Below are 23,071 nucleotides of genomic sequence, written 5' to 3' on the forward strand. Positions count from 1 at the left end.
TTTCCTCTGTTATGTTCAACCTTACTGCATTCAGTAAGACGACTACTTAATGGTTCATTACGAAATCCCACTCTGCCTATGGGAGTGGGATCTCAGCTCATGTAGCAACGTGGCACATTTCTAGGACTTGGCAGGATGGTTGTTTTCTTTCATGAATCAGCAACTGTCCCTCATGCTGGCAAAGAAAATCTGCTTTATTCTGACATATAGTATGTATGTGTATATATTAGATTATACACACACAGACTCTCTCTCTCTCAAAACAGGGAGTAGACACGTACAGGCAATGTTAGTCTAGCCCAGGGTCAGCAACCTTTCTGTGGCGGAGTGCCGAAATCTGACCTTTTGATCTCTGTGTACGGTCCAAGGGACGGTGATACTCATTAAAGTCACCATCAGTCCTACTTACAGCAGCTTCATTAATAAATTAAGATGCAGAGCTTTACTGTTTAGGTGGTGATTGGTAGCATTAGCTGGTCTTTTGTTAATTCACAGGTGGCATGGCTTCGAGCAAGCTTCCAGCTACTTGGGGAAGGAGGGACAAGGCTGAGCTCCCCCTCGCGTGCCAACAAAAATTGGCTCATGCCACTCTTGCTACCCTTGCCACGGGTTACTGACTCCTGCTCTAGGCATTTTTAGCAGTCATGAACTGCTGTTCTAATACTCCAATGAGGAAAGGAACATAGGAATTTCCATACTGGATGCGTCCAGTGGTCCTTCGAATCCACTACCCTCTTACAATAGTGACAAGTTCCAGGTGAGAAGACTCCATAAACAATTAAGATGAGGAAGAGAGCTGCCGTTGAAGTCTAGCTGTTTTCATATTTTCCGATGATTCATGTCAGCAAACATATGTATGGAAAACAAAGAAAAAATAACAGTTCAGCCACGTAAATTGTCAACTAATGTTGAAAGTCTCTACTCTGGCACTCTCTGATTGGATAACATTCAGGGTCCAGCATGATTTTAGGGAGCCAGATATCCACTTATTTACAATTATATTTACAGTATGTTGCATATTTACTAGCACCTATATATTCCACATAATCTGAACATCATAATTAGTTTTACAAGACAATACATTCATATTTTGATGTTACCATAATAAACTGATTCTGTAAAATATAATTATTTCTTGCAACATTATTTTGGTACAAGGACTGAAATTCATTCAGTGAATTACTCAACAAATTATCAAATCAAAACAGTACAATTTTAAGCATATTATTAGTGACTTATGATTTCTCAGCATGCAGATAATTTTACAGGGTTTGATAGTAACATAAGATCATAAGAACGGCCAAAGGTCCATCTAGCCCAGTATCCTGTCTGCCGACAGTAGACAATACCAGGTGCCCCAGAGGAGGTGAACCGAAGACGATGATCAAGCAATTTGTCTCCACCATCCATCTCCCGCCTTTGACAAAAGGCTAGGCACCATACCTTACCCCTTGCTAATAGCCATCTATGGACCTAACCTCCAAACTTTTATTGAGCTCTTTTTTAAACTCTATTAGAATCCTGGCCTTCACAGCATCCTCTGGCAAGGAGTTCCACAGGTTGACTGTGCACTGTGTGAAGAAAAACTTTCTTTTATTAGTTTTGAACCTGCTACCCATTAATCTCATTTGGTGTCGTCTAGTTCTTATATTACGGGAACAACTAAATAACTTTTCTGTATTCACTTTCTCCACACCATTCATGATTTTATACACCTCTATCATTTCGCCCCTCAGTCTCCTCTTTTCTAGACTGAAAAGTCCCAGTCTCTCGAGCCTCTCTTCATATGGGACCCATTCCAAACCCTTAATCATTTTAGTTGCCCTTTTCTGAACCTGTTCTAATGCCCATATATCTTTTTTGAGGTGAGGAGACCACACCTGCATGCAGTACTCAAGATGTGGGCATACCATAGCTTTATATAGGTGAAGTAAAATATTCTTCATCTTATTTTCTATCCCTTTTTTAATTACTCCTAACATCCTATTTGCTTTACTGACTGCCGCTGCACACTGTGTGGATGTTTTCAGAGAACTATCCACTATAATTCCAAGATCCCTTTCCTGATCTGTTGTAGCTAAATTTGCCCCCATCATATTGTATGTATAATTGGAGTTATTTTTCCCAATGTGCTTTACCTTACTCTTACCCACATTAAATTTCATTTGCCACTTTGCTGCCCAATCACTCAGTTTGCTGAGATCTTTTTGAAGTTCTTCACAGTCTGCTTTGGTTTTGACTATCCTGAACAGTTTGCTGTCATCTGCAAACTTTGTCACCTCACTGCTTACCCCTTTCTCTAGATCATTGATGAATAAGTTGAACAAGATTGGTCCCAAGACTGAGCCTTGGGGAACGCCACTAGTTACCCCCTTCCATTGTGAAAATTTACCATTTAATCCTACCCTTTGTTTCCTGTCTTTTAACCAGTTCCCAATCCATGAAAGGATTTTTCCTCCTATCCCATGACCTCCTAATTTACATAAGAGCCTTTGGTGAGGGACTGTGTCAAAGGCTTTCTGGAAATCTAAGTATACTATGTCAACTGGATCCCCCCGTCCACATGCTTGTTAACCCCTTCAAAGAACTCTAACAGATTAGTAAGGCATGACTTCCCTTTCCAGAAACCATGTTGACTTTTGCTCAACAAATCATGTTCTTCTATGTGTCTGACAATTTTATTCTTTACTATTGTTTCTACTAATTTGCCTGGTACGGATGTTAGACTTACCAGTCTGTAATTGCTAGGGTCTCCTTTAGAGCCCTTTTGAAATACTGGTGTTATATTAGCTGTCTTCCAATCATTGGGTACCAAAGCTGATTTAAAGAATACGTTACAAACCACCGTTAATAGTTCCACAATTTCACATTTGAGTTCTTTCAGAACCCTTGGGTGAATACCATCTGGTCCCGGAGATTTATGACTGTTTAGCTTATCAATTAGTTCCAAAACCTCCTCTAATGACACTTCAATCTGGGACACTTCCTCAGATTTGTCACCTATAAAGGACGGCTCAGATTTGGGAATCTCTCTAACATCCTCAGCCGTGAAGACGGAAGCAAAGAAATCATGTAGTTTTTCTGCAATGGCATTATCTTCCTTGATTGCTCCTTTTATGTCTCTATTGTCCAGGGGCCCCACTGCTTTTTTCGCAGGCTTCCTGCTTCTAATGTACTTAAAAAACACTTTACTATTGTTTTTTTGAATTTATGGCTAACTGTCCCTCAAAATCTTTTTTGCCTTCTCTTATCACATTTTTACATTTAATTTGGCAGTGTTTATGTTCCTTTCTATTTTCGTCACTAGGATTTGACTTCCACTTTTTAAAATATGTCTTTTTATCTCTCACTGCCTCTTTTACATGGTTGTTAAGCCACGGTAGTTCTTTTTTAGGTGTCTCACTGTGTTTTTTAATTTGGGGTATACATTTAAGTTGGGCCTCTAATATGGTGTCTTTGAAAAGTTTCCATGCAGCTTGCAGGGATTTTACTCTAGTTACTCTACCTTTTAATTTCTACTTAACTAACCTCCTCATTTTTGTGTAATTTCCCTTTTTGAAATTAAATACCAGAGTGTTGGACTGTTGCGGTGTTCTTCCCAACACAGGAATATTACATGTTATTATGTTATGGTCACTATTTCCAAGCGGTCCTGTAACAGTTACCTCATGGACCAGATCCTGTGTTCCACTCAGTACTAAATCAAGTATTGCCCCTCCCCTTGTGGGTTCTTGTACCAGCTGCTCCAAGAAGCAGTCAATTGCTTCAACTTGCATGTAAATTAACATGCTCTGAATTTCTTTATTAGTTGGGACTTAACTGCAGTCAGGCAACCACCTATCATGTCTTATGATCAGTTCTTTCCTCAGAGTTCAACAAATATTGAAAACACAGCATTTCTCTGAATAAAGCCTGACAAAACTATAAATACCATTAAGACAGAATATAGTTCTAACCTTTAGACCAGGCTATATGCTAACTAGATTTACCAACTGGCTTCTGATTCTCACCCCATTACAGTACTTGACACATTTCTGAGGACAAGAATAGCTGAGATTCTGTGCGGCAACTCTGAGGGTCGGCCTACACTGCAACCAAAGATGTGACGGCACCACATGTAGCTATGCCCACGGTAGGTTTGCTCTAGCTAGCACAAGAACAATATCAGTGAAGCAGGATCATTGAAGTTCATTTCTTGAGTCATGAGAAGGATCCTAGAGCTGCTGTAGCTTCACTGTGATTGTTATTTGAACTAGCCAGACTGCACTGTTAGACACTCCCTAAGAGGCTTTCAGGCATCTTTGCGTCCTCCAAATTCTGGTCTGCTCCAGTAACAGCAGAAGGCCCTGGACATAATTTAGACACCAACCTTGAGGACTAAGTTATGGCAGCTATCCAGAACTGCCCCAAGGGCAGAGGCTCTGCCAAGAGTCTCCACATCATTGTACGCTGCAGTTCTGGTCCCAAAAGAAAACTCTGTTCCCAAGCTCTTACAAGGGAGTCTTCAAGAGGCAATCCTACCAATACTTCCACAGGGCCTGCACAAGGGGTAACACCTCCACCCGCTTCCATGTTGGATACAGGGCTTTTAGGGTCTCTTGACAGTGAATAAAAGCCTGGAGCTAAAGTGGCCAGAGCAGGGTAGGCAATCTCAGTCAGTGAGTTTAGCTACTCTTCTGCCATTCTCTTGAACAATCTTAACATTGAAGGGCAAAGCATCATGCTCTTTTAGGAAGGTACCCAGTAGAATAAAAAACTTTCATGGTAAGGAATATTGTAACTTGCTGCATCATCCTCTCTTTTACAAAAATCAAGAAAGCTTCTTAACCGATGAGTGGGGAAATCAATGATTAAAAAATCAAATATTTTTATTTAAATTGGATTTGATTTTTAAAATCAAAACACTAAATTTCTCATTTAAAAAAACTGGTTACAATTAAATCTCATCACAAGCATACTAACCCTATATTTAGAGTCTCATAAAATGTATTAAGGGCTCTAATTTGTCAAGCCTAACTACCAGATCTTGCTTCTTGAACATTCTGGGCTTTCAGTTTTTGCTTCTCAGGCAACTAACATCACATGTGCAAAGACAGACTCAGACTGGGCAGGAATGTTGTAATTCTGTGATTCTGTGATGGTGGAGCTGGGGCAAGCATGGCAGAGGAGATAGTTGAGACACTCTCTTAAAGACAGAGAGATAATATATCGGAAAGGACAGAGGCAGAGTAGAAAGGAACAGCAGAGTGGACTGTAAAGAAAAAAGGAAGCCACTATTCAGCACACAAAGAGCTTCCTATATTCACCCACACTTCTGCCACACAAAAAAAAGTCACAGTTTCTGGGCATAAGAAAGACTATCAGGGAATATCTTGAAAAATGCCTTCCTTGTGTAAAAAAAGGGAAAAGATATCAAGTGAAAACAGTGAAAGAAGAAAATGCAGGGTCTGCTTACATGAATGCAACATTGTAAGGAGAACTGCTTACTGGAAGAAAATTACATGAATGAAGATGTGGCTATGTCTGAAGAACATGGTAGAGCAAATGGTTATTATTTTAAATAACTCAGTTTGCAATGCATCCTTCTTCAGGACTCCTGTCCTGCCTTTTTGTGTAAGTGTGATTTAACAAGTAAATTCCCAAGCTGCTCACTATGTTGGATATAACTGGAAAAAAAAAGTGTAGCTTGGCTAATCCTTATTACTTGTTTAATTTGTTAACTAGATTTAGACCCTATCACTCAAGTATACAGTACAGAAAACTGCACTAAGAGAAATCTAGAGTTGCCAGTGGGTGTCATTTTCTTCTTTTACATTAAGTGTAGCCAGACAAAGTCTCCCCCTTACAAGCCAGCTTGCTCGTTGCCCCCCCCCACTGAGGAGCACACAGGGCACGGAAATGGCTGCTGACAGCACAGTCTTTGATGCCCTCATTGAGGCCCAGATATGCTACCTTATCGTGACCCTGAGAAGCAGAAAGTACAACTAGAAGGCTAACAGGCCAGACTGTCAACATGAGGGGGGGGACCCTCAGAAATCACCCCAGCTGGCATTGATCAATATGATGCACACACACAATCACCCAGAAGGTGACGTGCCCCACCCGCACAAAAGAATGTCCTGTACTCCTAAATTGCTCATCTCTTGTCTTACAAGTGCAAACTAAGTAAGAAATGCCCTTGTAACAAACTGGTGTCACAAAGACAGACCAGTATGATCTGGCACCATAGATAAGAAAGAGATGCTTGATGGAATTCTATAGTTGAATGTTTTGAACTATGTATTAAGAACTGGCCTACTCTCATAAAACTTTGTGAAGAAAACTATGATTAAATAGATGTAAGTATCTCATCCAAAGTATATAACATTAGATTAAAGAGCAATGCAGAGCATATACTCAATATAGGACATGTCTACATTATCACCTTGCTTCGAAGGAAGGATGGTAATTAGGGTGTTGGGAGTTTACTAATGAAGTGCTTCTGTGCATAGGAAGCACTTCATTAAGCAAATTCCCTCCTGCGGCAACGTCGAAGTTTTAAAGATTTTGAGGAGTAAAGGGACTTTGAAGTTGCCCCAGCACTTCAAAGTACTGGCGGGTGAACCGTGACTAGATGCATGCCGGTACGTCAAAGTTTACAACTTCGAAGTTGCTGAATGGGGGAATTTGCTTAATGAAGTGCTGCCTATGCATGGCAGCACTTCATTAGTAAACTCCCAAAACCCTAATTACCATCCTTCCTTCGAAGGAAGGTGGTAGTGTAGACAAGCCCATAATGAAAGCTGTATCCATAGCCTTAAATGAACTTCAGAGAAATTGCTGCTGCATTGCTCATTCTGTGAAAATCTGAAGGCATTTCAAGAGACATTGACAAAAGAAATACCTCTGCAGAAAGTTAACCTTTACACAGTAAAGAAGCGAATGGATCAAGCACTTACTCCACCCCATTTTCTTGCGAACATTCTTTACCCCAGATATAAATGTAGATGTTTACTTTCTGAAGATGTTGCTGCCATGGCATGGGCATCTCAAAATCACTTCTCAGTTATGCCAATCATCATAAATTTAGGGGCTGGAGTGAAACCATTTAAATCATGTTTACTGATGATGACGTGAACACAGTCACTCCTCTGAATCGGTGGAAATCATGAGGCAGGCCCCATGAAACAGAGTTCCTTCTGTTTCTAAGCCAACTTCTCACAGCAACTGCTTCTTCTGAAGGCAGAGAGAGAATATTTTTCATAATTTCATACAATTCCCACAGTCTGAGAACTTGATGGAGGGTTGAAAAGTAGGAAAACTCATATTTCTCTTTCTGGGTGGTTTAAATCATGATTTTAAATCAGTCCTCCCTGCTTCTTAGAGAGACACAAAAGCTATATCTTACATTTAAAAGGCAGAGCCTTAATTAACTAGGAAAGGAAAAACAATAGATGTTGTAAATATTACCTGTTAATTATTACCCAACTCTGAACTAATTCTAAATACAAAGCAGTGAAGACCACAAAAATTACTTATGATGTGCACTATTTCTCAAAGACAAAAACTTCTTCACAACATGGCCTTCTATTATTTCTACATATCTTACTAGAAAGGATTTAATTCATCAGGGCTGTCTCTACACTAGCCCAAATAAAGCGCTGAAATACACATTCAGCGCCTCATTAGAATGCTGGCAGCTGCGGCACTTCGAAATTGATGCGGCTCGCCACCGCGCAGCTCATCCAGACAGTGTTCCTTTTCGAAAGGACTCTGGCAACTTTGAAATCCCCTTATTCCCCTTATTCCTAAGGGAATATTTGCATGGCCATTTCGAAGTTTTGGGCTAGTGTAGACACAGCCAATGTTTCAAAAAAGCATTTTTCCTAAACATTTTACAGCAGAGTTATCCACAAATCTCTGAGTGGAGTGAGCATTAATTTAACATGGCTATGTTGGAGGGGATGATGTAGAAATCAAAGTAAAGCAATTATCAGCTGAATTTACTGAAGCTCACCTGCAGTAGAAGAGTTGACAGTACTACCAGTGTTGAGAGTGGAAATGCTACATTACACCCACGGAGATGCATGGGGTGCAACTGAGACTACAAGAAAACAGGTTAAAGAGGGGGATTTGGGAGACCAATTAGAATAGCTGTCATGCTGAGGTACAAACAATACAATTCTCTCTGCAGACTTCAAAATATTTATTTCATGGTAATCTCTCCAAACTACGGGTTGTAACAAGACTTCCATTATACGGCTTAATTTGCCACTTACCACCCCTACACCCCAGCTTCTTAAAATTCCTATAAACCACATCAAATTTTATTGATGGGCCTTGTGACCAGGAGAGAATTTTGGTGCAAGTCTGAAGTTAAAAAAAAAAAAAGGCCAAATTTTTTAAATCACGATTAGATGTTTTCCAAGAGGTCAGACTAGATGATCACCATGGCCAGTTCTGGCTTTATAATCTATGAATACAGATCAAAGAATAACAGTGATCCAAAGTCAATGGTACAGTGTGTCACTTTTCCTTTTCAATTCTTCTCCATGCAGAGTGCTCAGATAGCTCAGTTGTTTAGCATTTTCTTTTCTGGAAAGAAAAAGTGTTGATCAAAAGAGTCTAGCAACCTGACTACAAAACTGCCAGTCTAACATAACTCCTGTAGAGCTGTAACATTAGAGTTATGATGTGGGGAAAGGTAACTCAGAATAGTGTTTAGAAGAAGAAAGGCAGAAAACTATTTTTTTTTGGCTTGAGCCATGTGTGGGAATTAGCAATAAGTGGGGTGGGGAAAAGGGGAACAAAACAAGCCAATTAAAACCTGTTCAGTAGTGATTTTAACTGAACAAAGTAAATACAATTAATTTTTAAATCTTCCAACACTATTTTTTCAAATCATATCTCAAAAATAGCTTGGCCTAGAAATTTCAAGTTTCTTTGAGAAGATCTAATGCACGGGCTATTTATCACACCATGGTGTTTAGTTTTGGAGTTCACCTCAAAAAAAAACATGAACATTCTTCCAGCACTAGGAAGTTTATACATTCTGCCAGATGTCTCAGAGACATTATGCAGGTCATCAAAGGGGCAGAATATATACTGTAACTGTACAGGTAGCCAGCACTATTTGTAACATTCATAAGGACTCCTGAGCAAGAGAGAGCTGCCAAGATGATAAAAGGTATGTGCATATCTGCCAAGCTTAAAACCCCTTTTGACTGGCAAATGTTACTCACAAATTTCTTCTGCCATACACATTCATGAACATACCTAAAAAGCATATGGATAGTTCTGAAAGATAATTACAAAGTGTGCCCACCATCTGCTGGAATTTAGAAAGCTCACCAAATGCCAGCAAACTTAGAAAGTTTTCAAGATTGCTCATATTGTGAAAAGTGTCCTTGTCTGTGTATCTTACACTTCTTTAAGAGTGAGAAACTTGCAAGTTGCACATCTTTGTCTGTCCTGGTTTATAGTCATACTTACAAGGGAAGCTAAATTACCACACACCAAAGCTGCATGCAAATCACTGATCCTACAGCAGGGGCTTTGCAAGCTGCATTCACAAATGTCGTAATATTCCAGGTTGTGGTTACATTTTGAGAACATCTAATATTTTCAAGAACCCAAAACAATCTCATCCTGTCATTGTCCCTTTGCATGCCCTCCATCTAAAGACATAAAACAAACTTACACAACAAACTTACATTCTCATACCTTGTATCTAGACAATTACAACTGTTCAGAGTTTTTACTGGCTTTACATCACCCAATATATATTTATCACCTATATTTTCACAGGGCATTCCATAGATTTTATGAAAATAGGCTTTTGAATATAATATAATTGGAATATGTTTTATAATAAATGCCTCATCAAAGGTTATCGACTGACTGTGATTATCCCATCTATAGACATGTATCATTCCTGTATTTGAAATTAGAAACCTGGAATACAGACCTGTCCTGTTAAACTAGTTATGCTAAGCAAGGACCATTAATGGTACTGCAAGATCTAGATGGCCCATTGGCAAGAAAAATTGAACTGTAAATGGACATGTTTTTCCTATAAGCCCGGGCCTAGGGGCTTTGGCTGGTCCTGCCAAGACATGCGGCCATGTCACCTGGTGCAGGGGCCCATCTTGGGGGCTGTACTGTTCCATGGAAAGTGAGAAAAAGTTTAATCTGAACACTAAGGACTTCCGACGTTTGACAAAATTTATATAAAAGTAGGAATCCAAACAATAGATGCAGCTGCCAGACATCAGGATACCCGTTTACCACCCAAGGAGATTGCTGGAAACATCTAAGACTGAACAGGGGGAAGGATTGAGCCAAGACTGGGAGGCTTTTCAGTCTGTGAAAAAAACTCAGAAAAACTGAGGGTGAGATATGTAACCAGTTTCTTAGTGTATTATGTCTAGCTTACATGTTTTGTTTAGTAACCTACATCATTCTGTCCGCTATCTCTTATGATCACTTAAAACCTACCTTTTATACTTCATAAAATCATTTTTCTTTAATTATAAATCAGTGTAAGTAATTGTTACCTGTGGGATGAGATGGGGCAAGGAGTCTGAGCATCTTTCTCTTTACCAAGAGAGGGCAAACAACATAAAGCTTACTTTGTATAAGACTTTGTACAGAGTAACACGGACTTATCTGCAATTCAGGTCACATTGAGGCTGTGCATTTGGTTGCTTAGGCAAGTCCCTTTGGCTGAGTCTTCCCAGAGTTGCACTGATCTCAGTGTCTGTAGTACACTGCAAAAGGTTGTAACCGTATCTCTGTGTCAGTGCTGGAGAAGGCTTGAGGGCCTGGCACAGGAAGACAGAGTTAAAAGGTGCCCAGGAGGACAGAAAGGTAGGCTGAGTGGTGTTTCAGCAAATCAAGTGACAGGGAGTCTGTCATAAATGAATGCCTGTAAAGGGTTAAATCTGGAGTGAGTGTGTTCCCTGTTGGCAAGCAGCCAGACGGGGCAATGGGAAGAGAAGGATCTTTTGAACTGAAGCAATTACCTTCTTTTGTCTGGTTGGAAGAGAAAGACAGGGACATTTAATCCTAAACAGGCTTAATGAATCCAGTAAATATCTAGGTCACAATACGATCTGGGCATACAGATATGTAAGTAGGAGTGAAATGTTTAGTCAGCTATGATCAGGTTATTTTTTATTTTGAATTTGGCGTGGGACTGCTCAGTCTGGCTGACGTATTTCCCCACCAACACCCTTACACTGTAACTTCTAAACTGATTCACAGGGAAGTAATTCTCTGTGCCTTTATCTACCTTTTTAAGTTGCTTTGTGACACCTAGTATGCTTTATCACCCTATTGATATACTTTATCTTTTGTTATATTATAATCATTTTTTCTTTAAGAAAATGATTTAACTCCTGTGTCCAAAGGAAGTGTCTGTTTAATATATGGCTGTTTGCTGAACTTGGCAATTAAAATGCAAATGTTTCATTACCATTTGAGGTAACATCATCAGTGCACAGTGTCTGTGTACTGCATGCCTAACACTGAAAGGTCAGCTAACAGACTGCAGCTTAATTTCTTCCTCTTGGTTTCAAGATCTCTCCTAAGGGAGACTTAAGAGCTTGGGGTTAGCTCATAAGAAGACATCCCAAGTGTGTCACATCCCAGGGTTAGGGTGTCAGTGACTTTGAGAAGCTTTGAAGTAGAAGCCTACAGAGACCAGATATTTTAAGATCTACTGCAGGCCCCACATTCTGCACTCAGAAGCTGCATCTATATTAGCAAGTTTTTTGGAAAAGCCTGGCCGTTTTCAAAAAAAAACCCATGGAGCATCTATACACAAAATGTGCTTTTTCAATCTGAAATCAAAAGAACTCAGCTCTTCTTCCGGCGGCCCTCTTCTTCTCCCAGATGAGAAAGAGCGCCTTTTTCCAAAAGATTCTTTAAGGAAAAAAACATGTGTAGACACCCTGGGGACCCCTTTTTCGAAAGGGCAGTCCTCATGGCACCTGATTTTTCGATCCCTGGCCCATTCTTTCAAAAGTAGGGGTCTGTGTGGCTGCTCTCTATCGAAAGACAGATCGATCTTTTGATCCCCTTTTTGTGCGTGGACGCACTCTTTTGAAAGAGGTTTTTTTGGACAAGAGCTTCTGGAAGAACTTCTTTCAAAGGATCCCTGTAGCGTAGACATAGCCAGAGTGTCAGAGTGAGGATCACCCTTGACAGAGTCTCTGCGACTGAACCTATCACATACATGATCAGAGATCCCCCAGTGTGCTGGTAGATACCTAACAAATTAATGCTGGGGGCCTCACTACATGAATAAATAGTATTAAGCCTGCAGTATCACTCCCAAGGACCTTTATTAAAGTACCTTCCCATGTTCATTGTGAGGCTAATAGGCCTATAACTACCCAGGTCATGCCATTTACCCTTTTAAAAAGTAAGAATATTAGCCTCCTTCCAATCTTCTGGAACTCCCCTAAGTGCTGCAAAACTTGATGATGGGAAAGTCAGTGAGAGTTGGGTGCCCAGCTCTTTTAAAAACCTCAGGTATAATAAAAATGTAGATGCAGAAATTCTACTACTGCTCTGAAGCCTGACTATTCCTTATGTGGTGAAAAGGGCACAGTCACATCTAAATACAATTTTTGAAGACTAACCAGTTCTCAGAATAGTTCTTAGTTAGGGTACAAGTTGATGTCTGCTTCATAACATGCTTACACAGATAACAAATGATTATCAATCATTTTCTGCTTATTTAGTCTCCAGTTTGATCCTCCATCAAGAAAAGATAATGCATAAGAAATATGAAAACCTAATACTGCTTCTATTTCCTTCCCTATTTTCCTTTATGGGTCACCCTGTCATTCCATATGTTCTATACTCCATTGACATTGGCTGAGCTTAGCATTTTTAGTAGGACATTCCAATTACTGCAGTATTCCATTTACATCTTTCTTGGAAAGGTTTGACAAGGGCAGAAATAACCAAAGAGAATATTTAATGGACTTAGGTGGGGAGAAGCACAGTGAGGAAGATGAGGAGGAAGAAGAGTTTTACTTTTAGTCATTTAAAACAAAAATTAAATTTCCAGGCTGCTATTTCAGTTTTGTCATCTCTGGCTACACAGGCCAATACTGAAATTTCAAGATGTCGGCTTTTACCTATAACCAGCAGGTGTGCGTGCTTTACTTTATCTAAATGGGCACAACGGGAGCTCTGAAGTGCTTATGGGTATTTTTCCACAAATACTGATAGGCCTATAACGTATATTAGAGGTGCTAGGAAAATGTACATCATTACTTTAATTTCCACTTTACTCACAGGATCCATTTTTCAATCTAAACTGCATTGGAGTCTGGTGTATAATTACCTACTGCCAAGTAAAGCTTTTTCTTTCAAAATCCTCAATAGAAAATCATCTATTACATTATATCATACATTACAACCACAGGAGTCCCAAACCTGCTGTGTGGACAAAGGGTTTTCCCATGCCATGGCTTTCACCTTCAAACCCTTCCACCCTTCCCCAGGGTGAGACAGCGTTGCAAAGCTAACCACAACCCACTTTATGCAGCAGTCTCTCCCCACCCCCACCATAAAGCACCAATGCTGTCTTCCTGCAAGCCTGGACAATGTTACCTGTCCCCCATTTTCAGTGCAAGGCAGCCATACTCCCCCTGCTTGACAATGGTAAGCCATTTTTGCTCAGCCTTGAAAAATATTACTACATTGGGTTACAGACAAGGCACAGAGAATTTCATCCCAAAAGTTGACTCAGTAAATTACAAGCCACTGAAAACAGGAGTTTAGAATGGAAACTGTCATGCCACCTTCACCTACAGCAAAAGCAACAACATTAACATTTGCTTGGATTAGGTTTTTTGATAGTCTTGGGGGTGGGAAGAAGGAGAGTCAATTCCCAGTGGATTATGTCATTAATCTCTAAAACTTCCAAATAACAAATTATACTTTCTGGGCATTAAGAAACATTAACCAGAACATAATAAAGACCATGGAAAATTCAAACTTCAAATATTTACTGAAGTCAATAGATCAGAGACCTAATCAGCATTAAGAGATGTAAAATGGTGTTACACTTACTGAAAGCCCTCAGATGAGATCAAATCCTTTTTTCTAATCACTATGATAATGTATATTATAACCGTCACTGCAAAAAGTCATTTAGACACAATTTCACTTTAGTCATTTACTGGAACCAATGACCCCCCGGCTCTATTCTAGAGGATTTCTCAGGCCTAACTCACAGCTATGTTTTTTAATATACTGTGTCAGAAAATTTCACTACAGCCTGCACAACGTTAATATTATACAGGAGAGAACTAAAATATATGATGTGGTAAGTGAACAAAAAAGTAAAATTAAATGTATAATTACAATAAGAAAGGCAGTGAGAATGGGTAATAATTTAAAACTTGCTCTTATTTTGGTGCCTAATGCTGCGCTTTTTCAATTATATCAGAAATACAGAAGTTATTACAGAAGCAAACTTCTGTCATGTCATCAACCTACTTTAAGGACCAAGCCAATAAACATAAAAAACTTCAATCAGCCAGTATATGGCAATATGTTATTCTTGGCCATAAAAAGGAGTTTAGTTGACAACCTCCCAACCTTATGAGGATTCTCACCAACAGCCACAGTCTATATACCACAGGAACACCAGTCCTGGGACTTTTCCTTGCAACAAAGCCTGCTGCCAGCTTTGTCCACATACCTATTCTGGAGATACCATCACTGGACCCAACCAGGTTAGTCACAGAATCACGGGCACATTCTCACTCTCCTCAACTAACATCATATATGCCATCATGTGCCAACAATGCCCAGATGCTTTGTATATTGGACAGACTTCAAACTCTCTTAGACAAAGAGCTAATGGGCACAAAACAGACATAAAAACACTCCTGATCCACAGACCGGTCAGCCTACATTTTAATGGAGTGGGCCATTCTATTAATGACTTCAAAGTTTGCGTCTTACTGAAGAGGAATTTTCATGCTGCTTTGGACAGAGAGGCTGCTGAACTCTCTTTTATATTCATATTTGACACATTAACACATGGTTTGAACCAGGATGTGAATTTTCTGGGACATTATAGGGGCACTTTCGCATACTTTGCTTAATCTAATTCTTGCCTCCCCCACCCCACCCCCTACTCTCTGATTTGCTCACCTTGATCATTTTTTTCCTGATTTGTCAACCTTGATTACTGTTTTTGGTTCTCTGTGCCTTAAATATTGAGTCTGTTCTGGTATGGCTATGGTCTGAAGAAGTGGGTCTGTCCCACAAAAGCTCACCTAACAAATTATTTTGTTAGTCGTTAAAGTGCTACTTTACTGCTTTTTTTTGATTAAACAATTTATATTTTGGGCCAGATCCTGTTAACCTCAATCACCTTAAGCAGTATCCCTTCTCAGATCAATAGATTCAAGAAGCAAGTTACGATTCCATCTAGAAAAGAATGTCAGGATCTAGCTCATTATTCATTGTTAAATCACAGAAACAAAAACACTGGAAAATGCAAGAATTCTAAACTCCTGAGTCAGGCTGCAAAAATTACTAGATTTTTTTATAGATAGTTCTGTGATTTAAGAAAAACACTGGACAGTCACTCTTTTCCTTCTAGTTTAGAGCCTTCAATGTTTCATGCTCTCAAATTCAACTTGGAAACAATAAGGGCTAGAAACTTTTATTAAAAAAATAAATGGAGAGTTCCTGTCCCAGGATTTGCATCTTTACGAAAAGGACTATATTGAAAGACTCACAATAAAATAGTGGAAGCTGACAACAGTGAAGTGCCCAGACGCACCAAATCAGAGTCCTACTACACAAACTCATCAGAAGACATTCCCTGCTCCTAATCTTACAATATGAGTTAAGATAAGATGGCACAAGGAATAAAACAAATGGAGGGAAAAGAGAAAACGGGGGGGTAGGATACAGGTAACAGGCGGCCTACACAAACCTGCAATCTTGCCACTGAAAGCACAGTTTTATTTATTGTATATACACTATTCTATAAACAGAAGATATTAATGAGAAAAGCATTCAAAAATCTGCTGTGCCTGTCAGCGTTAAACCGTTACTGCAACACATGAAGGGGCTAATCTTGACAGGTACCAAGCACCCTCAGTAGGAAATCAGCGTTAGCTGTCAGCCTGCGTATTTGAAACATCTGATAGTCCTCCTGTATATCATTAGCCTAATGACAGAGGCCAAGGGTTGAATGACCCTTTGGCATGGGAGACAAATTTCCTGCTGGTGTAAACTGGCACACATGCACTCAAGTCAGTACCGTAAGGTCTCAGAGTATGCAAGGGTTCCATTCTGCATGCCCTCGCGTAAACCCGGATTTCACGTAAGTGGTAGTCTGGCTTTTAACCCGGTAGACTACATGTTCTGCAATCAGGGAAGAAGCAGAAAGCTAAGTCCTGGGCTGGGGGGGCAGATGGGGAGGGTTAAATCTGGCAGTGGGTTGGGGCCGTGGGAGGTGGGCGGGGGGGTGCTAAGCCTGGTGTGGGTTAGGGCTGCAGGGGGGTGAAGTTGAGCCAGACCTGTGCACGGGGGTGGTGAGCTGGAACCCTGCTCAGGTGGTGAGCTGGGCCATGGGGAGCAAGGGGTTGAGCCAGAACCAGAGCTGGGCACAGGTGGTAAGCTAGCAGCAGGGTTGAACCAGGGGATGGGGTGTTGAACTGGAGCTGCGCATGGGCAGTTTAAGTGGGAGGGAGGTCAAACTGGGGGGCAGACAATTTGAACCAGAGCCACGCGTGGACAGTTTAACTGGGAGGGAGGTTGAACCAAACAGTGGGGTGTTGAACCGGAGCCACACAGGGCGGGGACAGGTGGCTTGAACCAGAGCCACGTGCATGATGCTTAAACCGGGGAGGGAGGATGGAACTGGAGCTGTGCGTGAGGGGTCTGAGCCAGCGCAGGCAGTTTAAACCGGGGATGGGGTGGGCAGCGAGCTGGAAATGTGCGTGAGGGGTGGTAAGCCAAGCCAGAGCCAGGCGTGGGTGTGCGGGGTGAGCCAGAGCCGTGCACAGATGGTGAGCCGGCAGGGGGTGTTGAACCAGGACCAGTGAGGTTGAGCCAGAGTCGCACTCGAGGGGTGGTGAGTTAGAGCCAGAGGCAGGGGTGGGGGGTGAGTAAGAGCTATGTGCCGGTGGTGAGCGGAGCAGGGGGGTGCTGAGCCGGGGCTGTGCAGAGCCGGGTGTGTCAAGCCAGAGCCGGAGGGGGGGGTTAGTTAAAAGCAACTGGAAATCACGGTGCAGGGTTTACTACAGGAATTGGGGTCAGACGCGTAAAAGCAGGGTCACGTACTCTGAGTTCGCGTAGTCTGAGTCCTTGCTGGATTCCGGTTTACTCCATGAGAGAACTTAGACCAGTAGCTTCAAACCAGGGATTTTACCATTTAAATGAGGATGAGGTTTGCTTATCACAGTTAATGGGTGGGGGCTGGAGCAGCCTCCTGCCTGCTGCAGGCAGGGACTTTTCCAGCCCCATGTAGCCTGCCACTGTCAGGGGACATGCCAGAACAGCTGGAGAAGCCTTCACATGCAGCACGCCTGCCATGGGAGAGTGCCCCAGGCAGGAATGCTCCCGAGCCGCTCCTTCCCCCTCCTCCCCATACTTAAGCAGTTAACCAGGTAACTAATTAAATGAGATTTCACATTCCTACTTGAAATCACTTCCTGCTTTGGGATTCAGTCAAGATTTTTTGTATTGTTATGTGCTGTCTTATGACAGGTATCAGAGTACCACAGCCACATAAACCTTACCCTCTAATAGTCATACCATACGTGAGGACACTTGCTAATGTGTTTCATCTTTTATCTTCATCTGCCCTCCAGGGACCTTTAAATAATACTAGCCTGCTTTTATCTTACAAGAGGTGCTTTTACCTGCCAGCCCCGCTTTTCTAAGTGGTTGTCTCTCAGCGCACTTTGAAGCTAACAGCTATTCCAGGGCAACCCATCCACAAAGATTATGTCATCTTGCCACTCGTTGGCCTGTGACTCAGAGCAGAATGCAGGGGCATGCTCCAATTTTAGACCAACAATCAAATGAAAACAGAACTCAACACACAAGAGGCGGCTCTTAGCAGCTTCCGTACAGGTAACTGCAGCAACACTCATCTGCAGGCTGGGCTAATGAACTACCTTTGTATTATTAAACAGGAGCACCGGCATATCACTTCTGCTGTTCTGCAGTTTGCTCTGCTGGGAAGAGAAGTGGTTCCATAGGGAAAATGATGTTCACCCACTTGGCATTCTGGTCTCAGGTTGCACTTTCCATTCAGCAAAACCATGTTTCAATTTTTATTTTTAGAAAGGATGGGGGAGAACGGGAAGAGAAGCTGCTGGAGGTTTCCTTGCCTCTTTTCCATCTCCCCATTCTGGATAATGCCTTGACTAAGAATGATTCTTCAACACAAGAGTACATTTTTGCCTTTGAAATGCTCCACTGGGCATGGACTTTCCAAATTCTCCTCCCTAGGGTTGAAAAACCCTGACACATAGCACCAGTGCTTTTTTTTGTTTGGGGAGGGTGGGGAAAGGAGGTGGTATTCAGCTGGCTCCTCTCCTCCCAGCCAACCACACAGATGGGCTTGCTGAGGTGCCAGTACCCAGGACTGGCAAGTATCAGCATTCAAAAAAGCACTGCATAGCACAATGGAGCCTCAGTTTCAGTTAGCGCCTCTAGGTACAATTGAAGAAAATAATAACTCTATCCACAAAAAGGTGCAGCAGAACTTATCTGCTGATTCATCCTAGTAATTAAACCAGATGATTTGCATTCAATCCAGCTCAGGTGTAAGACTCTCAAGCAAGAGAGAATTGAAGGGAGGGATAGAGACAGGGCTAAACCCTAGAAACAGCAAACTCAGGAGAAAGCTCGTGCTATGGTTTGTATCGTGATTACTGTCCTGCATCAGGACTTTGTCACATAGACTAAGAATAAGAGCAAACCTAAACAACAGTTCAACTAACATGCTTGTGCTACATACTAAATGGACTGAGACGCCTACCAATTTACAAAAATGTAAGATATTCTAGCACAGATTCTCCATCAAAGAAAAAAAAGTACTGTCAAGGCCAAAATTCGCCATTATAACTATACACAATAAAAAAACTGTCTGGCAACAATGCAAATATTCTCAATAGTATTTGCACTATTGCTTGGTATATCATAACTGACTTCCTTCCCTTCCAAGACCATACATTTTATTAATACATTTAAAATTAAATTTATATTTCAGTTACCATGTACCTGAACATGGTTCTGAATGAATGACAATAAAAATATCTCAACTTGAGATCAAATCTGGAATCATTTTTGTTAGCTTTAACCCAAAACTAATTTACTAGCACAGGTCCAATTTTCTTCCTTTATGTTTCCCATTCATTTTTTCCCCTCAACCTCAGCCAACACATCGTACTGAACATAAAATAGAAATGAAGCCAAGAAGGGAGGATTGTTTTAAAGCAAGTAAAAGCATTTCATTCAAAAGAGTTTGTAAGCCTGTAGTGCATATGCAGGACAGCATATCAGATTTTTAGGTACAAACAAGAATATTGTAGTAGGTCCAGACTTTTCAAATAAAGTTGGTTACTGTAAGAACAGACCCATAATGCTAGATTAAGAGTTCAGACACACTCCCCAGCTCCTTTTTTCGGTTATAAAACCTGAAGAGGAAACACATGCAGCTTCAACTAAAGGAAAGACACCCAACCGAATGAAGCATGTCAAATGTTGCTGGAGAGATAACAGGTGGCAATGAGTATGATCCATGTAGTAATAAAATTATCAGTGAGAAAACAAGAAAAAAGGTTGGTAAACAAACAAAATAAAACAGAAAGACTTGCAGTGTCTGTTTAAACTCAGCTACAATTCACAAAAGGTCCCTTAAGTATTTAGAGTTTCTAAATTTGAAGTCCTTAAATAAAATTACTTTATTATAACTACCCCTGGCATGGGACTCTGAGAATGAACTCAACATAAATGAATAAAAAGCTCTTCACCCTCTGGCTCACTGCCAGCCTGGCTGCAAACTGAGCCCTAGAACAAACAAAAGGTCACCTCTGAATCTACTGCATTCCTTCAGTCCTAATGCATAGCTGAAGGACTCTTATGTAAGAAATCTCTTTACGTACCATGCACAGAAACAAATAGAATAGCGTGTTCATTCCTCAGAAAAAAATACTGTCTTGCAAGAATATACATGAAACTTAAAGCCAGGTCATACTTTACTGTGTATTTCTGAATGACTTTTCAATCATGGTAACATACGTAACAAAACTAAGGATACACCAAAAGTTATTAATGCCAACACCACAGTTCATCAGTGTAAATATTGCCTTCAATATACCAAAATATTTTGCTGCTGCTTCTCTGCAGTCCTCTCCAAAAATGTGCATTTCGGACTTGCTGTGCAAGAGAAAACCAGAACATTTAATTTCATAAGCCTTAATGCAGGTTGACTGATCAATGCACAGCATTTTATTGCCAGGTGTATGTGTAGCATTCCTCTTTTCTTCCAGAAACTGCAAGTTTCACTGCTACTTTAAGTGCTGTTCTGACTACCAATGTGTTTTTAAGGTAAAATTAGCCAGATGACTCATGAATATGCATCCCCAAAATGCTATCTGGCTCTTCCAACTTCCTTATTGCTCTGCCCCATCCCATCCCCCCATCCCCCACCAACATATACCTGTACATTTTTCTTTTCTGATTGCTTATAAACTCATACTATATACCATTTTTAATGTGCAGCTCTTTTTAGGATCTAATCATCTTTATGCCAGTGAAATGCACCTCTTTGCTATTCCAAGGTTAAGGCCTCATAAGGCAAAATAGAAGTAATAGAAAACTGATTTTCCTATTTCTGAACTTTATGCTCAAAGCAGCCACAAAAACTACAAAAGACTAGCTCTCCTTCTGTGCATTTTTCTGCATTAAAATAAAAGCTGCTCTTGAAATTACAAAAGCAAAGCGGAAGGGGTAGTCCCCCAGACAACACCCAACAAAAGCATCTAAACAGGGAAAGAGAAAAAGTGTAGGCAGAGTTACAAAAATGTTAAAAATATACCATCTAGGCAGAAAAATTCTTCTGTACGTGTGTATACACCTTTAAATGATTGAATTGGTAAACAAGACGACAAAATACAGCATCACACAATATACAAAAGCAACTTGCAGAATGAAGCTGCATTGTACTTTACTCTCCTCATTGTTCTAATGATTAAATAATTCTTGGGCCTCTGAACATTTCTGAAGTGAACGTTTCAAGATCAGTAGGAAGGATATATTCTTCTGAAGCTCTTTCCCACAGAACACATATTTCTCTATGGTCCACCAGAGTCTTATGGTTTTAAAGCAACACATAAAGGTTCTACTTTTGTTCAAGTTGTTAATTAATAATTCATAAAGGCTGAAACTTATCTGACAGCTGTGGCCCCAAGTTCATCTGCCTTTTAATAAAAACTACATTTAACCATATACACTTCCCAATTACATGAAGGTACGGCCTGTGTAGAAGTTTAGTGAACTGTTCTCTCTGTGCATCTCATGTTTGTTAAATTTGTAGGTATTAAACTGAATGTGAGGAACTCACATGTCATGGTAATGGACACTTTAAAAAAATACATGAATGGGAGTGGTGGGGGTTTTCCCCACTGCTTTTGCTAATGATGCATTACCAGGGAGATCAATATGCATACCTGTTTAATTGGCCGGCAGGGAGAACTGCAGAACTCCTCAAGACCTTGTACTTTGTGAACCAATCTTTTAGCAGATTTGTTATTCTATTCTTCCTAACACTAGAACCAAAGATTAAAAAAACAGCCCTTGCAGGCATCCTTCTTAGCAAAGAAATTAATTCTTATGAAATGCAAGTCACCCTGCAACCAATCAGTGACTGGAATAGAGGAATAAGTGACATTAGCTGATTTCTGCACAGATTATAGTGGGCTTTTTGCAATTTACTTTGGTGGGAGCAGAATTAAGTTTTCAGGGAATGTTTTAAAATAAGGATAAGTTTGAACCAGATGCTATTGAACACCTCTAATTTGCTAGATTTTTGTAAATAGACAATGAATTAGGTACTTTACTTCCTGATCACCTTTTGTGTATGATTATTGTAATGTGATGGCAACCTGCAGAGTCTCCATTATGCTCAGCACTATACATGCGATTCAAAGACAGCTTGTATCTGAAATGGCTTACAGTCTATGTTAATGACAAGACCATAAGTAGTGGAGGAGAAACCAATGAGTGGGAGGAAGATATAGGAATAGGACAAGTATGCTTTATGTCACCTGGCAGCACTGTGCAAGCATCACAGAAGTTAGTCTTAACGAGATATACAAAGGAGAATTACAAAGTAGCTTTGCAAAGACTGTGATCATAGAATGGGCCACCTGCGAGACAGCATGGAGGTGTTCATGAAAGAAGTGAATTAAAGGCCATGTCTACACCAGCCCCAAACTTCAAAATGGCCACACAAATGGCCATTTCGAAGTTTACTAATGAAGCGCTGAAATGCATATTCAGCGCTTCATTAGCATACGGGCTGCCGCGGAGCTTCGAAATTGACGCGGCTCGCCGCCACGTGGCTCGTCCCGACAGGGCTCCTTTTCGAGAGGACCCCGCCTACTTCGAAGTCCCCTTATTCCTGTGAGCAGATGGGAATAAGGGGACTTCGAAGTAGGTGGGGTCCTTTCGAAAAGGAGCCCCGTTGGGGCGAGCCGCGTCAATTTCGAAGCGCCAGGGCAGCCCGCATGCTAATGAAGCGCTGAATATGCATTTCAGCACTTCATTAGTAAACTTCGAAATGGTCATTTGCGTGGCCATTTCGAAGTTTGGGGCTAGCGTAGACACGGCCAAAGAGTGATAAAAATTGGGAACATTAGAGAAGCACAGGTGCCAGTCTCAACAGCACATCAATATGAACACACTCAAACTTCAAACATAAAACAAAACCAGCGACTACAGTAAATTCATTTAAATTTATTTAAAGTACAGGCCAGAAATGCAAATCCAAATATTATTCTCATTTTTCCCAAAACCGTCATCAGTAAAA

At 40.8% G+C, this 23,071-nt stretch overlaps 1 protein-coding gene across 4 annotated transcripts in view; it reads right to left on the reverse strand.

Moving 5' to 3' along the window:
• The window catches only part of SERGEF (secretion regulating guanine nucleotide exchange factor), a 244,706-nt gene that overhangs the window by 158,597 nt on the left and 63,038 nt on the right, over positions 1 to 23,071 (reverse strand). The gene's annotated exons all lie outside the window — the stretch shown is intronic.

This window comes from Carettochelys insculpta, chromosome 6 (assembly GCF_033958435.1).
Source record: "Carettochelys insculpta isolate YL-2023 chromosome 6, ASM3395843v1, whole genome shotgun sequence".
Lineage (NCBI taxonomy): Eukaryota > Metazoa > Chordata > Testudines > Carettochelyidae > Carettochelys > Carettochelys insculpta.